This window comes from Choloepus didactylus, chromosome 21 (genome assembly GCF_015220235.1).
Source record: "Choloepus didactylus isolate mChoDid1 chromosome 21, mChoDid1.pri, whole genome shotgun sequence".
NCBI lineage: Eukaryota > Metazoa > Chordata > Mammalia > Pilosa > Megalonychidae > Choloepus > Choloepus didactylus.
Window position 1 is genome coordinate 15467145 of NC_051327.1, and position 16866 is coordinate 15484010.

At 47.9% G+C, this 16866-nt stretch overlaps 1 long non-coding RNA gene across 2 annotated transcripts; it reads right to left on the reverse strand.

Moving 5' to 3' along the window:
* Nucleotides 1-229: 229 nt before the first annotated feature.
* LOC119517705 lies at nucleotides 230-16153 on the reverse strand. Of its 2 annotated transcripts, XR_005213608.1 has the most exons (5): nucleotides 16097-16153; nucleotides 11644-11761; nucleotides 5709-5765; nucleotides 3063-3134; nucleotides 230-326 (listed from the first exon to the last, which is right to left on the reverse strand). It is a non-coding gene; the product is annotated as an uncharacterized LOC119517705 (long non-coding RNA). The 2 variants fall into 2 exon arrangements; XR_005213609.1 differs by lacking the exons at nucleotides 11644-11761; nucleotides 16097-16153 and adding an exon at nucleotides 6680-6792.
* Between the last annotated feature and the right edge of the window lie 713 nt (nucleotides 16154-16866).

Sequence of the window (16866 nt, forward strand, 5' to 3'; positions counted from 1 at the left end):
TTGGCAAATGAAAACTTCATCTTGTTGCTTCCAGATATTCTAGTCACTTCTGATTTAAGCCAAGTCTCTGGGGACATAGATGATTTTTGACAGTGTTCGCTCTCCTCTCTGAACTTCCTCCTTTCTCAAGGCGCCCTCACCCACCCTTCCTCCTGGTCCTGCTTCTGATTTCCCTTCTGGAAGCGACATGCAAAATCCCACTCACGTTTCACTCTCCAAAGCAAGTCAACCGCCAAGCCTCGTTTCATATAGGAGGGGAAGTGCAGTCCTAGGAAGATCCCAGAAGGAGAAGGAGCCAGAATATTCATGAGGAGCCCTAATGATAACTACAAGGGAAGAAAAAAAGAAAAGAGGAGAGGAAAGAGGAGAGGACACAGGAGGGGAGGAGAGAGGAAAGGAAAGAAGAGAAGAGAAATGCCCAGTTTCCCAGAGCTAAGTTGTCACCTAAAGAAATCCCTTGGATGATTGAAGACACATGTGGTAACTTTGATGAGGAGGAAATCTGAGACTCTGGGCATTGTCCTGGCTCTGTTGGAAAGTTATAAGTCCGGGGACCCCCAGAAGGCCCTGCTGCCTACCCCTCTCCGAGGCCACCACAGGCCGCTACCTGATCCTTCCATCGGATTCACCCTGCCCGTCTCCTCTCCCACTCCCCAGAGGCCCCCTGAGTTCATTCAATGTCTTTCCAGGGAATTTCATTTTGCTTGCTGGCAGTGTGCTCCATTCCTCCTGTCAGATCCTGGAGGCAGTCCTATAAATAAGACCCAGGTTCTTTACTGCTGGAGTCAGCAGGAGACATGCACCCAGGGTGTCCTCACTGGCACCATAGTCAATATTTTTATAAAACTTGTGCATGGCATTTTGTAGGCAGAGGGACATGTGGGGAATAGAAAAGCAGGCCTCTTTTTTGCAGCCAGGGCCCTTCTCCCTTTTGGGAAGCTCTCAGTCTGGCCCGGAAATCTGGAAATAAAACAGATTGTTCCATGACCTTATCCACTTTCAGACAGACAGCAAGACTGCTGATGAGTCATTCACAGAGGCTGCTCTGATGGATCAGTTCTTGTCTCCTGGTGAGCAGGGCCCTGCAGCAGGGACGTTTAAGCCGGGCCACCTGGGGCCAGGCAATGACCCAGCCAAATGCATTCTCAACCCCCGCACCTTCTCTGGTCCTTTGCCAGAGGCAGCCAAGGCATGGTGAATTCCTCATATATTCAAAGTCAAGGCCCTGGGAAAACCAGAGTCCAGTCCCCAGACTCGACTCTGCTGTTGGAGCAAGAGCTGGGCTCCCCAGACCAAGCAGGGCCCAGAGGAGGAAGAGGATGATGCATGCATGGGGGGAGGGGCAGGAGGTTGCCATGGAGCTGCAGGACAAGGCATCCCCAAGGTTAGACACCTATGGAGACGATGCTGGTGCCCACTGGTCTTTCCAGTTGCCACCCTACTCAGGTACGTGGATAACCGCACTTTTCATCTCCCTTGCAGATGAACTGGGCCATGTTCCAGAGACAGCTTCTAGCCAATGAGCTTGGGAGAATGGACAAATTTGCTTTGCTTTCAGGTCAAACCAGAAAAGCCAGTGCTTGACACTCCAGTTGTCTCCCTGCCATCCCCCCTCGCCTGACCCTCTTCCTGCTCTGCATCATAAAGGAGGCCTCAGGTTGAGAAGGAACCACGAGATCAACAGAGCCTGGATCCCTGAATCACTGCCTGGAGGAGAGTTGACCTGGAGAGTCTCACAAATCCTCAGTGAACTTCATGCAAGCAAGAAATCACTCTTCATGGGTTAAGCCACTGAGATATCAGAGTCACTTTCTACCAGGGCATGCGTAACCTAACTTATCTTCACTGATACTGTCTTTCCCTCCTGACCTGGCCCCTTCTGTGAGGTGGGCAGCTGAGAGTCAAGCCCCCGACCCTCAGATAGAGAAGAACTGGGCCCAGCTCTGAATTGCTTCTTTAGAATCAGAGACCAAGACTGAACATGAAAGAAAGCCTTGGCCAAAAAGAACTTCCTAGGCTTTCCTGTGAATCTGAGCACATGTTTTAACTGACATTCTTCCTGCATGTCTGGTAGATCCATCTGAGATTAGATTTTGGTTGTTCAGCAGGTTACCAAAGTAGGACAAACTCAAATTGTAAGATCTGGTCCTCTTTTTCTGCCAAGTGGCTGCTCCCCACTGCTCCCATCCCATCAGAGAAAAGTTTCAGACTTCAGGCCATGACCCAAAAATCAGTTAGTGGTCACATCCAGCATTTTTTGGAATGGGATGGAATGGAATGGAATGGAATGGAATGGATCAAGCCGAGTGTTTTACATGTAGTAAGGATAAGTATTTCCTGAAGTTTTTGTTTAGTTTATTATATTTATATGTACATGTGCCCATATAAATGTAAATGTAAATTATATTTCTTATACTCTGGGTCATGGCCGAAATGGCTCCAGGAAACCGCCCACATGGCCATTAACAGCTGAGTGGACAAACGGAATGTAGTGCCTTCACTCAACAGGATGCTACCCAGCAGCAAAACAGAATGTTCTGATATACTTAACAGTACAAATGAAGCTCAAAATCACACACTGAGCAAAAGAAGCTGGGCACAAAGAACACATAATGTAGGATCCCATTTATATGAAATGCTAAAACAAGAAAATAAATCTAGGGTGACAGAAGAAAATGGATGGTTGCCCAGCATGGGGGGAGGGATCAAATGCAAAGAGGCATATGGGAACTTTTGGAGTGATAGAAAGGCTCTATGTCTTGACTGGGGTGGTGGTTACATTGAGGTGTACATTTGTCAAATCTCATTGAACTGCATAAGTTCATGTTATGATATATACGTTATATCTCAATAAAGCTGATTTTTAAAGTTTTTAACTAGAGGACTCCAGGGCATTTGAATCAAGTCACATAGAGAAGCAGGGAGAAAAACATTCCCACTAGTGAGCAGAAAGTCGCTTGCCTCAAAAACATCACTTTTAGCCTTCCCAGCAACACTTTGATGTAGGTATTATCTTTCTCATTTTAAAGAAGAAGAAATTAAGACTCAGAAAATTCACTTACCCAAGATCACACAGCCTGTGTGTCTTCTGTATGACTCCAAAGCCAATCTCTTCCCTCAGCCCCCAGGCCAAGCTGCAAGACACAAATTTCTCAAAGCTCGGGCTTTAACAGGTTTGCTGCAGGTTTATTTCTTATCCAATATCACGGACATTCTCAGTATCCCATAAATAAGGATAGCTCCTAAGCTTTCAGCTCTGCAGATAAACAGCCTTTTGATAGCCTCTCCTTCACCATGGTAAAAGGAGTTCATGGAACTGGGGATAAAAGTCCTTAGAAGAAAGCCACATCCTGCCTCCCAGCTGCAGTTGTGATTCAGAGAAAAATGTCTCCACTCCTAAGACGAATTCCTCTTATGTATGAGAATACAAGGTGGCACCACCAGAAAATAAACTAGAGATCCCACATGTGCCAGTTTGGATATATTATGTTCCCCCAAAAGCCATATTCTTTAATGCAATCATGTGGGGACAGATGTGTTAGTGTTGATTAGGTTGGATTCTTTTGATTGATTGTTTCCATGGAGATATGACTCTACCAACTGTGGGTGAAACATTTGATTACATTATTTCCATGGAGATATGGACCCTGCCCTTTCAGGGTGGGTCTTGATTTAATCACTAGAGTCATATAAAAGAGCTCACAAACAGAAGGAGCTCAGTGCAGCTGAGAGGGACATTTTGGAGAGAAGCTAAGAGCTGACGCTTAGAGATTCCTGGAGATGCAGACAGAAGGATGTCTGGAGATGTTACACTAAGAGATGAAGCCCAGAGTTTGCTCCAGAAAAGCTAAGATAGGACCCCCAGACTCAGAGAGAAACATCCTGGGAGAAAAAACAAGAATGCACAGGAGTTGAGAGAGGAGGTGGAACACAACCCGGGATCAGCAGACGCCAGCCACATGCCTTCCCAGCTAACAGAGGTTTTCCAGAAGCCATTGGCCTTCCTTCAGTGAAGGTATCCTCTTGTTGATGCCTTAGTTTGCACAGTTTTATGGCCTTAGAACTGTAAATTTGTAACTTAATAATCCCCTTTATAAATGCCAATCCATTTCTGGTATTTTGCGTAATGGCAGCATTAGCAAACTGGAGTACCACAAATGGAGCATGAAGAAAAAATGAGAAAAAGAATGAAAAGTAGGAAAGAAAGAAAAGAGTTGCAAGAAAAGATCCACAGCAAGTATGGTCATAAATTTAGCATCTTGGGTGAAGAAAGATTTTTGTGTGGTGTTTGGTCTGGTTCATGGATTTACCAAAAGAACGTGTTTCCCCAAGTAGATGGTCCCTCAGTTCTGACTGGTATTATCTAAGAAGTTTCAGACCTGTGTGTCTTAAATGAGAAAACATTTGCTGACTCAAGAGAGGTTTGGAACCAGCTCCTTGGGTGGTTTCCACAGTGTCTGGACAGAATCCTTGGCACTGGCTGCCAAGAGCTGACAGGAGTGCTGGCCCAGGGGTCACACGGAGGGGGAAGATCCCCGGGCCCAAGTCCAGCTGGAAAGGGTGTTGATCCTGGGTGCTTGGAATCCCGAGGAAACTATGAACTGTCATTGTCTTAGTTTGGGTCCCCCAGTAGCCAAGCCTGAGGCAAGGATGGAAAGCCAGTGGCTTATTTGGGAGGTGATCCTGGGAAACTGGTGGGGGCAGGGAAGCAAGACAGGGGAATGAAGGCAGCCGATAAAGGTGAGCATCGTACCTGGTTATCAGGGTGGGCAACAGAGCCCAAGTTCCCGGGGACCACTGGAAGACAGCATAGAAGACGCTTCTCAGGCTTTTCCCATCACAGGTGAGGAAGCTCACATATTTTCCTCTGACTCCCACCATCATTGGCAAGGGCTGCTGAAGGTTAGGGAGTCATTCTCCAGCACGTATAGCCCTTGGGGACTGCCCAGAGAAAGCCTAAAGAGGCAAGGTTGGCAAGTGGAAGTCCAGCTGGTATGTGGAAATGGTGAGTGCCTGGGAGGTGTGTGGAGATAAGGAGGCAACTGGAGGTTCCAGTGAGGCATCAAGGCAGAAGGCCCTCCCAGAGGAGGCCAACAAGGACATTTGTCATTGTCCTAATTCATCATGTGTATGTTGAGCTCAACAGCAAGAGTGTGACGATTTCAAGTCCAGGGACCACTCGTTATTCATCCCCGTATCCCAGCAGCATGTACAGAACAAGTTTCCAGTAAATGTTTTCTCAAACAAATGTCTTCTTACATGCACATTCACGCTACCACCAATGACTTCTGATAATCAAGCAAAATGACTGCCAGCTGCCACCACTGCCCGGGTCCTTCACAGTCAGTAAGCCAATGTGAGGGGTTTGTAATGAGCTCACCACATCCAGTCCAGCACCCCCCCAGTCACACAGCGGTGGCCAAAGGGCCCAGAGATGCCTTCCCCTGGGTGGTGGAAAGAAGGCTCTGAGCCCCTCCTGTTCCCCATTAGCCTCCCGACTCCCCAAGGACCGGCTCACCTGACAATCATGAGAGAATTAGCTGGCTTGTCACAGATTTGCCCATAGATCAGAGTCACGGATAGAGCATCTGGAGGCTGACCCCCCGTGCGGTGTGAGGGTCTGCGAGTCTCCATGCCCACCCTGCATCCAGGCAGACAGATGAATGGAGAGGGGTATCCCTTGGGAAAGCCCGGTGATCCTTGCTCACCTCAAAACCACCGAATCATCGTGTGTGGACATCTCCGAAGGCCCTTGGCGTGTTGTCCTGGGTAACAACATGATGGGAGCAAGATGTAGTAACAGATGAGATTTCTTCCACACACACACACACACCCCTCACAGCCTCTCCCGATGAATGAAGAAACCTCTTTGTCAACTGGTTCTAGAATATTCTGTAATGAGTAGATCTGAGGGGGTGGGGAAGAGGGGATGGAGGCCACGATGAAAGAAACTAACTGATCTACACAATCAAGAGCTATGGGAAGAGGAGACAGTTGGGATTTGGCCTGAGGAGGGGGTGGTTCTGGATCTGCTGTGGGAAATGGAAATGGGGTGGGAAAGGGAAGGGGTTGAAAAGTGTGACTAAGGGCTATAAATTGAGACCTCTGATGTTCTTTATAGCATAGAAGCTGTTAATTACCACCTAAGGGGCTAGATTCAGTGTAGAGACTTAGCCACATGGTCCCCAGCTTCTATTTGGTTAGACAGTATTGGGGTCAAGGACAGATTCTCACACCATCAGTGAGCTCCCCTCAAATAGGGCCAGAATGGTGTGTGCCCACAGCGGTGGTCCCTGAGTTCAGGGACAGCATTCAGGGCCCCTTTGACAACCAAGGACATGTCCACGTGCTGCATGGGAGTCCAGAAGGGAACAAAAATGCCCAACCCCTTTTCCCCCAGGAAGGAACCCACAGTCTCCTTAGGGTGACTTGAGCTTCAGGTCCATGCTTTTTTCCAGCAGGAGAGGGTTACACAGGCCTGTTGTGGACCCGGATGGAAGGCACAGAAGAGGGCTCCTTGCCCGTGAGCACCCGGGGAGCACACGCTCCATGAGGGGCTGCTGGCCTGGCAGGGGATGGATGGTCCAGTGAAGGACGCCCCATGTCATGCTAAGAGGACAGACAGAACCCCACATAGGGAGATCTTGGCTCATGTGGAGACCACGGAGAGAAAGCTGACCTGTTTTCTCCTAGTTTCCCAGGTTCCTCAGTTTCCCCTTTACTTCTGTTCTGAGACAAGCTCTTCAGTCACACACGTAATGAATATGGCCAAGCCGCCAGGGCCACAGTACTTTATCACAACCTAGTGTGGCTGCAGATGCCCAGCTCCACACCAGGGCCAAAGGACCACACCAGCATTTTTAAAGCGGTCCAGAATTCATGAAATACCAAAAAAAAAAAAAATTGGTAAGGCTAAAAATATTATTCAGCTCAAATACTAAACCTTACAAACGTTAGACAAAACCTCAAGAAAGCATAAATATTTATAAAATCTAAATGCTTAACACATTATCATTTTAAATAAATTATTATTAGCAGATGAAATTAATTAAAATATAGGATCAAGCAAAAAATAAAGAAAATGAAACCTGAAAATCAAAAGAAATTCTAATTAGTTAAGACAAAATTGGAAAAAAAATTATGAGAAGCTAAATTACCTCAAAATACGCCTCTCTGAACCCTTCATCTTCAAATAATCCTATATCCATTTCCTGTGGCTGCTGTAACAAAGTACCATTGACCAAATAGAAATTTATTCTCTCACGGTTCTGCTCCCTCTGAGGTTCTAGGGGAGAAGCTGTTCCATGCCTCTCTCCTGGCTTCCGGTGGCTTCTGGCAATCCCTGGCATTCCTTGGCTTGCAGTCACATCCCTGCAACCTCTGCCTCCATCACCACGCAGCAGCATGCTCCCCTCTGTGTCCGAGATTCTGCATCCAAATCTCCCTCTTCTTATAAGGGTACCAGTTATGGTGGATTTGGGGCCGACCCTAACTCAATATGTCTAATCTTAACTAATTACACTTACAAAGACCCTATTTCCAAATAAAGTCACATTCTGAAGGTTCCAGGTGGACATGAATTCTGGGGAGCGCTATCCAACCCAGTACAAACCCCATCTCTTATTTCATCATCTCGAGAGCACCTGGGGAGTTGTGTGTCCGTTGGCAAGCATTGCAACTTTGCCTTGATGGGGAGATGCCATTTTTGACACAAGGGAAGTCTCTCCAGGCCATTTACCTTATTTAGCTCCATCATGCAGCTGTAGAGACGCTACAGCAAAGCCAGTGCATCCGTTTCAAGACTGTCATGTTCACAGTCCACTTGTTTGGAAAGTCTTTCATGGAGAAAGACTTATTCTTGCAGTCAAAGCTTTGCCAAAGTGCCTTGGTTGATTCTTGTGACTTGCACCAGGCTGAGCCTGGCTATGCTTGTAGACCACGCATGGTTGGTTTTTTTTAAATTAAATACTTGGGTCACTAATCTTGATCTCAAGATGTAAATGATTCAGAGTTTCATCATTTTAAAGACTATAAAATACTGGCATTTCACTAACAAAATAATCAGTATTTCAGCCTGAAAGAAGAGCATGGTATACAAGAAAACCAGAAACCCAAAGATGTTCAATCTTCTAGGTAGCTATGGTGAGACTAGAAAAGGAGGGCATCATTTGGGTCCTGGGGTATGAATTGTCTCCACTCTTCTCCCAGAGCTCAAGTACTTCAGCCCAAAAGCCCTGGACCCTGCCAGCCTATACAGCATCTTTGTGCAAATTAGGAAAAGGCACCCCTTGTCAGCAGACTCAGCACTATCTACACACAACCTGGTGAAAGAAGGCATCTTTGTGCAAAGAGAAAGAGACCCCTTCCCCTGGGTAGAAGCAGGCCTATATCTTGGTGCAGAACTTGGCCAGCAAAGTGCATACCTGAAGGCCACCCCCGCACCTCCCCCCACCCCCTGTTCAGCGCACAAACACACAACCATACTAAATGGGCCTGAGCAAGCCTTCCTCCAACCAGCACCTCCAGTATCTGAGCTAAGGGTCCTCTTGTTTGACTTTCCTGGGGTCTGCTGTTCCCCCACCTGGACCCTGCTCTGTTTCTGACATTTCCTCCTGCTAAATCCATTGGTTCAAACTGTCTGGCCCCCTAGAAGATCAGCACCCCCCTTCCCACCATTGCCACCACCATCCCCCAAAATTCTTCTACCCTGGAATGCAGTGTATGGAAGAAACATCCAATGTATTCACATCCAAGCCTAATGCATAGAGAGATTCGGCTACATTAGTTTTCACTTGCAGGCCGCCTTGGTCTTGGGGGCTTTTCCTCCTTGGGGGATGTGCCAGTTTGAATGTATTATGTCCCCCAAAGTGCCGTTATCGTTGATGTAATCCTGTGTGGGCAGATGTATCAGTGTTGATTAGATTGTAATTCTTTGAGTGTTTCCATGGAGATGCACCCCACCCAACTATTGGGTGATGACTTTGGTTGGATAGTTTCCATGGAGGTGTTGCCCCACCCATTCAGGGTGGGTCTGAATTAAATTACTGGAGCACTGTATAATCTCAGACAGAAGGAGCAAACTTGCTACAGCCAAGAGGGACACTTCAAGAACACATAGAAGCTACAGATGAGAGACAGTTTGAAGACGGCCATTGAAAGCAGATTCTTGATCCAGAGAAGCTAAGAGAGGACAAATGCCCCATGAGCAATTGAGAGTGACATTTTGAAGAGGAGCTGCAGCCTAGAGAGGAACATCCTGGGAGAAAGCCATTTGGAAACCAGAACTTGTAGCAGACGCCAGCCACATGCCTTCCCAGCTAACAGAGGTTTTCCAGACGCCATTGGCCATCCTCCAGTGAAGGTACCTGATTGTTGATGACTTACCTTGGACACTTTGTGGCCTTAAGACTGTAACTGTGTAACCAAAGAAACCCCTTTATAAAAGCCAATGCATTTCTGGTGTTTGGCATCCCGGCAGCATTAGCAAACTACAACAGGGGACATCTGGGTGGTTTCCCTCCTCCCCGTGGCCCTCCATCCACACAGGGCTCAGTCCCTAGGCCTCATTTATCACCTCTTATGTTGTGTAGAGTGTTTGGAGCAACAAAAACCTGTTTTCCAGCACTAAAAGGAGGAGGCTAACTTTGGCTGGAGTTATTAAACTGGTATGAAGTGTCTGCTCTGGCCCACCATGGTCAGTATCTTCTTTCAATTCCTTTTCTCAGTGGAAACATCATTTTCATACTGGAAAAAAAAAAAACCCTCTCTCATTTTTTTTAAGGACATAGAGAAGGAATAAAATAAATAATTGCTAGCATCTAACCTGCTAATAACTTTGTGGCTCCCCAGAAAAGCTTCCTATGGAATTTTGCTTTTCCTTCCTAGTTCTTAAACTAAAATTCGTGTGGTGTGACATGCTGCAGCCCTGTCATTTCTTGGGAGAGGAAAACCATCGGCATGCTCCCATGCTCCTGTCCCCTCCTTTTGTCAGAAGAGGGATCAATGTCACTGTGTTGCTCAGATGTCATTGGCGCTGGCAGGTACGGTCGTGAGCATGGCAGAGGCGCGGCCATCCCACCATCCCCATCAGCTGTTGTTTGCATGTTTCCCACTGGGATGTCACGTACAACAGAAGGAGGCAGCAGGGAAGGGCCCCGAACAAGCAAGCCATGTCACACGGAGAATGAGCTCAAGCCCATCCCTCTGCCTCTCACCAGCTTACAACAGAGATGCCCAGATCCCCTACACTTGCTCCCATAACTCACAAACATGAAAACAAAAAGCTGCCCTTGGGCAGCCTCATTCATTCATTCATTCAGGCAGTCATTCAGTCAATATTTATCCAGCCCTACTGTGTGCCAGGCGCTGTGCTGAGTGCTGGGAAGGAACCGTGAATCCGACAGGCTCCTGCTTTGAGGAGTTTCTTGGAAAGGACCCCGAGAGCCTCCCTGAGCTGGCCTTCCCAGGCCCTGCCAGTTCCCACCATGCAGAGCCACCTATGGGTTCCCCACCCAGCAGGCTCGTTCACTCCCTTGAGGCTCACACTCCCTGCTCTCCCTGACATGGCTTCTTCTCCTTCCCCGGCTCACTCTGCCATATTTTACAATTCAGCTCAGGGATCACCTCCCAAAGGGGCCTATCTCTAATCTCCTCACCCCACCATGTTTGGCCTTTCCACTCTGTTCCTACAGTAACTGGCGTTTCTCTATCATTGCATGCACAATAATGTTTATGAGCCTACCTTTTCAAAAAAACTGTAAATTCCTCCAGAGTAGGCATTATGTTTTGTTTATATGTATACTCCTAGACTCTAAAAGAGTAGGCATGTAATAAATATTTATTGGAGATGGATGAATGGATGGATATGTGGATGGATGGATGGATGGATGGATACATAGATGGATGGATGGATGGATGGATGGATGGATACATGGATGGATGGGTATGTGGATGGAAGGATGGAAAGATGGATGGATGGATATGTGGATGGATGGATGGATGGATGGATGGATGGATGGATAGATACATGGATGGATGGGTATGTGGATGGAAGAATGGATGGATGGATATGTGGATGGTAGGATGGATGGATGGATATGTGGATGGAAGGATGGATGGATGGATGGAAGGATGGATGGATGGATAGATGGACGGATATGTGGATGGATGGATGGATGGATGGATGGATGGATGGAAGGATGGATGGACAGGTGGATGGATGGATGAAGGATAAACAGATGGAAGGAGAAAGGAAAGAAGAATGAAGGAAGAAAGGAAGGAAGAGAGATGGAGGGGGAGAGGAAGATGCCTTGAGAAACCAAAAAAGGCAAGGAACCAGAATTTCCTCTAGAGCCTCCAGAAGGAAGCATTCCTGCCAACACCTTGATTTTTAGCACTTCTGACCTCCAGGACTGTAGATAATACATCTGCATTTTTTGCAGCCACTACGTTTGGGGTCATTTGTTACAGCAACAACAGGAAACTAGTACAGCATGTGCCAACACTCACTAGGAGCCAGGTGTAGTGCTGGAGGCTTTACCTGTATTAGCTCATTTATCCTCACAGGAGCCTTCCGAGGGCAGCAAGAACATTATCCTCATTTTACAGAAAAGGAAACCGTGGCCCAGGGAGGTGGTCACTTACCTAGAGAGGTGGGGTCAGAACCGGGCAGGCTCTGCCCATCAGGCCACACCACCTCTAGAGCAGCCGGACCTCCTGAGAAGGGAGCTATCGTTTGGAGAGTGGTTCCTGGACAGCTGCTCTGTGGGGGAAGGCACAGGGCAGAGCTAAGGCATGGCCTCGACAGTCGGAGACGGCTTCCTGCCTCATGCCCACATTGTCCAAACTCTCCAAAACTTAGCCCCCTCTTCTGTAAAATCAGAACCCAACATCACAGGGCTGGTTTCAAGAGGCAACATGGGTATGTGCCTAAGACATGTCAGTGCTCAGTAATTATTACTAGGAGGAGACATTTGGGCTGGGATTGAAAGAGCAGAGATTCGGGCCCAGGGAGGGGAAAGACGAGCTCGTTCATAGGATGAAAACTGCTCCTTCTGGGATGGTTTGAAGCGGTATGTACCCTCAGAAAAGACCCTGTTCAGAAAAGATCCCCTAATCCATTCCTGTGGGAGTAGACCTATTGTGGGTGGGACCTTTTGATTCAGTTATTTCAACTGAGATGTGACCCACCTCATTCAAGGTGGGTCTTAATCCCCTTACTGGAGTCCTTTATAAGAGAATAAAAGACAGAGAGAAGACACAGAAAAAAGGCCCCAGAGAAGCTAAGTGAGACAGAAGCTAAAAGAAAGAACACACAGAAGACAGAGAGGAAGCCACTGAAGCCAGAAGCTGGAAGCAACAAAACCCAGAAGAGAAGGGAGAGACGAGCAGACACCGCCATGTGCCTGGCCATGGGACAGAGGAGCTGAGAATCATGGGTAGTGGGTCTTCAAGGAAGACTTTTTCAGCCTTAGAACTATAAATTTGTAAGCTAATAAATCCCCATTGTTAAAAGCCTGTCCATTTCTGGTATATTGCATTTCTTCAGCTTTAGCAAACTAAAACACCTTCACAAGCATCTTGCCTCAAAAAGCCCAAAGTGTATTAGAAATGAGAGGTCAGAATTATAACTAGAGCCAGGCCTTAAAAGCCTCATCAATGGACAAGCAGAGGGGGGCACCCTGATGGAGTAAATCAACAGGCTCCCAGGAGGCTGCTCAGCTGCTTGTAAGCCAGGCCTAGGAGGCGACATCTCTCAGGGACACTTGGGACAAACTGCTTTATAATAGTGAACATAAGAACAACCACAGCCTCTTGTTGAAAGAAAGGCATCAGAGAACAAGTTTTCAATGTGCTGGAAAATTTGAAAGAGCAAAGTGAGAGGAGGCAACTGGGAGATTGCTATCTGCAGGAAGTGACCACCACTGCTTGGGCTGGGTGGACAAAAGTGGGGAGTGCTGGGCTGCTGGAGGGGCCACTTGGTGCTAGATCACCAAGGATGGGCTGCCTGGTCAGTGCTGGGCCATGGAAGACAGACCACTGGTTTGGTGCTGGGGCCACAGAAAAGGGAGCACTCAGCTGGTGCTGAGGCCACTGAGGCCTGAGCTAGCATCACTGATGGGACACAGCCACGTCCATAGATACTTCCAGAAGCAAAGAGGGAGGAAGAATAGCAGCTGCTCCCCTCCTCCTGCCTTCTGATTTCCATCGTGCCTCCTCTGGGCAGAACCGCCAGGAAGCTAGAGCCTGAGAAATCAAGTTTGCAGACTCCCACCCCAGCATGTGAGGGGGGCACAGAATGGTGGAGCGGGGCTGAAAGACAATTGATAAGACACTGGTGCACCGTGGGCTCTCAGGTGGGCCATTTGGGTAAGAATTAGAACCCGACCTGCCCTCAAAGAGCTTATCGTCTGGTCTGTAGGAGGAGACCTGCCCACATGAACGGGTAACAGAATAAGGCAAGACAAGCCTCATGCCCATGAATACCAGAGGAAAAGACACCTGTGGGCAGTGGCACTTTGGGAAAACTTCCAAAGAAAGGTGGGATTTGAGCCAAAACCAGGAAATTGGGAAGATAGGAATGGGGAACAAAATATGCAAAGAATCCAAGATTCTGCCTCTGAAATCTGGAATGGGTTCCCATTGTTGATCGGACTATGTCCCCAAACACTTACTTCCTCCCTGTAGGGGGTATACACCCTTCCTAATGACTTTGAGCTGTTCTATGGGATTTTCTTTGACAGTGGAATGTTTCAGTTCTGGATGGGAGCTTGAAGAGGCACTGGTGTTCCCACCCACCCCTTTGAACATAGCAAGTCCCTATTGGTGACTGCTCCTTCAGTGGGGGCCTGGAGTGAGAAGACACGTGGAGCCAAGCCTGCAGCACCCCAGCCAACCTAAAGCTCTCACTTAACAAGGGAGTTTGGGGATGTTTGTTACCCAGCAGTATCTGACTAGTACAGTCTCAAAAGACCTTCGTATCACAGCACCTCCCTCCTGTGATGAACCAATTCTCCTCCCCACACCCCACCCATCCCAGGATCCAGTTTGCATGGGAGCTGCCCTGTGTTCACACGATCCCACTCTCCTGGCCGCAGTGGACTGCTCTAATAGTGGGCAACTGACCTGAGAATTTTTTTTTAATTGGGACCTAAGAGAGGGCCAGACTCCCTATGATGATAGAAGATGTAAATGTAAAAGCCCAGAGCTCACCAACTGGTGGCAGGTCCATCTGCAGTAAGAAAGAATGAAGCTGAAACACAAAGAGAGGCAGGAACAAAAAATTGATGAGCTCAACTTCCCAGTCCTGCTGTTCCTGAGACCCAGTTTGCTCTAGGAAAGTGGGTCCCTCTGCCACCGTCTGGGATAAACTGTTATGTGTATAAGCCAAGTCCGATGATCCCATGCCCCTTGACTAGTAATTGGTTTACGAAGTGAGTCCATGTGACCAGTTCTGGCCAGTAGGTCACAAGGGAAGGGGATATCTGGGAAGGACACTGCTCCCTAATAAATAGGATGTCAGCAAGGAGAGTTGTCCCTTTCTTTCTGTCTTGAATGTGGTTGTGTGAGGTTGTGCTCCCTGGAACCACAGCAGCCATCTTGCAACCAGGAGGTCAAACGCATAAAGAGCGAGAGGCCAACAAACCAAATGTCTCAGGTACTTACAATGTTGTTGAGCTTCTGCAGCAATCCTGGAATTGCCAACCTCCAAACTCCTTGGTATGTAAGAGCAATAAACGTCTTTGTCACTGAAACCATCCCTGGCTGATTTTCCTGATATGGCTGCAAGTGTCCTAACTTGCACAGTAAGGAGCTGAAGCAAGGGGTTGGGGACACAGCCAGGAATGAGAACAGGCACTCAGAGCCAGGAGGGAACCCAGGCAGCGGTTCAGATAGCAGAGTTTGTTTTTCATGAAGTCTCAATGAGGGCTAACAGGAGGCCCAAATGAAGAAAAAGCAACCCTTTGGTTATGGAATTAAGTATGCTAGGGACGTAAGCAAAGGACCCTTCTGGAAGCCATCCTTTCAGAAAGCCCACTTGTCAGCCAGGCCCTTGTGGGGGAAATGGGCTCGTAAGAAGGAAGAAATATGCCTATGAAAGGAAGAGGGTGCACCTAAGGTGTGGTCCATTTGCAACAGCCCAAAAGCAGAAACAATCCAAACGGCCATCAACAAATGAATGGACAAACAAATTGCAGCCTGTCCATTTTAAGGAACATTATTTGGTCACAAGAAGGAAGGAAATTCTAATACATGCTACAACATGGATGAACCTTGAAGACATCAGGTTGAGTGCAAGTAGCCAGATCCAAAAGGACAAATATCGTATTATTCCACTTATATGAAATATCCAGAATAGGCAAATTTATAGAGACAGAAAGTATATTAGTGGTAGCCAGTGGCTGGGAGGATGGGGGCATTGGGTGGTGATGGCTAAGGGGCATGGGCCTTCTCTTTTAGGTATGAAATCTTCTAAAATTGATTGTGGTGATAGATGCACAACCTTGTGAATATACTAAAAGCCATCTAGTTGTAGACTTCAAATGGGTGAACTGTATGGTACATGATTATTATCTCAATAAATCTGTTAAAAAAGAAATAACCATGGCATATGAGCTCAGTCCTCCACTTGAGCCCCCATGGGGGTCAGCCTTTCTTGAGCTAGTCCTCAACTGATCCTAAAATACCCCATTTCAGAGACATAGTTGAGCATCTATAGGAGCACTCAAATTGGGGGCCTGAGCCCGGCTCCCCTGCAAGCCCAGCCCTTTCGATGCAGAGCCAGCCGTGATGTACAGGGAGCTACAAGCAAGAGCTTGGGTCCCCCACCCAGCACCCACCCATCCTGCACTGGCACTAAGATGCCAGCTACCGTGCCAATGTCAGCTGTATCTCCTACACACACGGTGTTGAGCCAGAAGGGAACTACTGGGTCACCCAGTTGAACCTGCTCCTATTTCAGAGATGGCAACCCACATCAGAGAGATGTGACTTGCCCAAAGGCACACGGCTGGTTAGTGGAGAGCCAAATCCACCATCCAGTGAGGACAAGGCACGGAAATCTGTGACCAGATCCCAGTATTAAAATTATACTTACTGTGGGGGGAGAAAAATCCATTTTTCTACACAGCTAAAGCTTGCAAAGCCATACTCTTGGGAGTCGGCCAACAAGATTTGCAGGTGACATTGGGCAAGAAGCAGGGTGGGGACAGCTGTCAATCAAAGACTCCACCCTCACCACTGCCTCAGGCTGTCCATGGCCACTAATGAAAACAGCCAAGTTCAGGTTCGGGGGAGGGGGCCACTGGGCTGGCGTCCCCCCACTCCATCCACAGCGAGACGGCAGCCGTGAGCACACTCCCGGGAGGAGGGCTGGCCAGATGGTGCTTCTCACACAGCAGCACAGCTTCCCACAATCACAGAGTGATTTAAAAGCGCTTTATCAGTGCTGAGCCCAAAACAGGGCAGACTCTCCCAATCTTTTATTATCTGGGGGAAAAAAAAAAAAAAGCAATGCGTAAGTAGGCAAGTGTTTGTGAAGTGTCTACTTTGTGCAGCGTTCTGTAAATGGAGCTTGGAAAGACAAAGCCATCTGCAATTAACCAGAAAATAAGGTGTGATGTGAGTGACTCTCATCTTGAGGCAGGAGGGAGGCTGCAGGTCTAACAGCGAGGAGGGACCTGGCTCTCGGCCCGACCCTCCCCCTGGTGTACTGCGTGGGGCTGAGCAGGCCCCTCACCAGGCCTGGCCTCGTTCCACCATCTGCAGACTGAGAGGCCGGGGTCTGGCTCACCTCAGTTCTCTCCTTCTCAGCACCAACAACGGCACAATTCAAGGCAACGGAAATCTCTTCCCAGGGATCTTGTG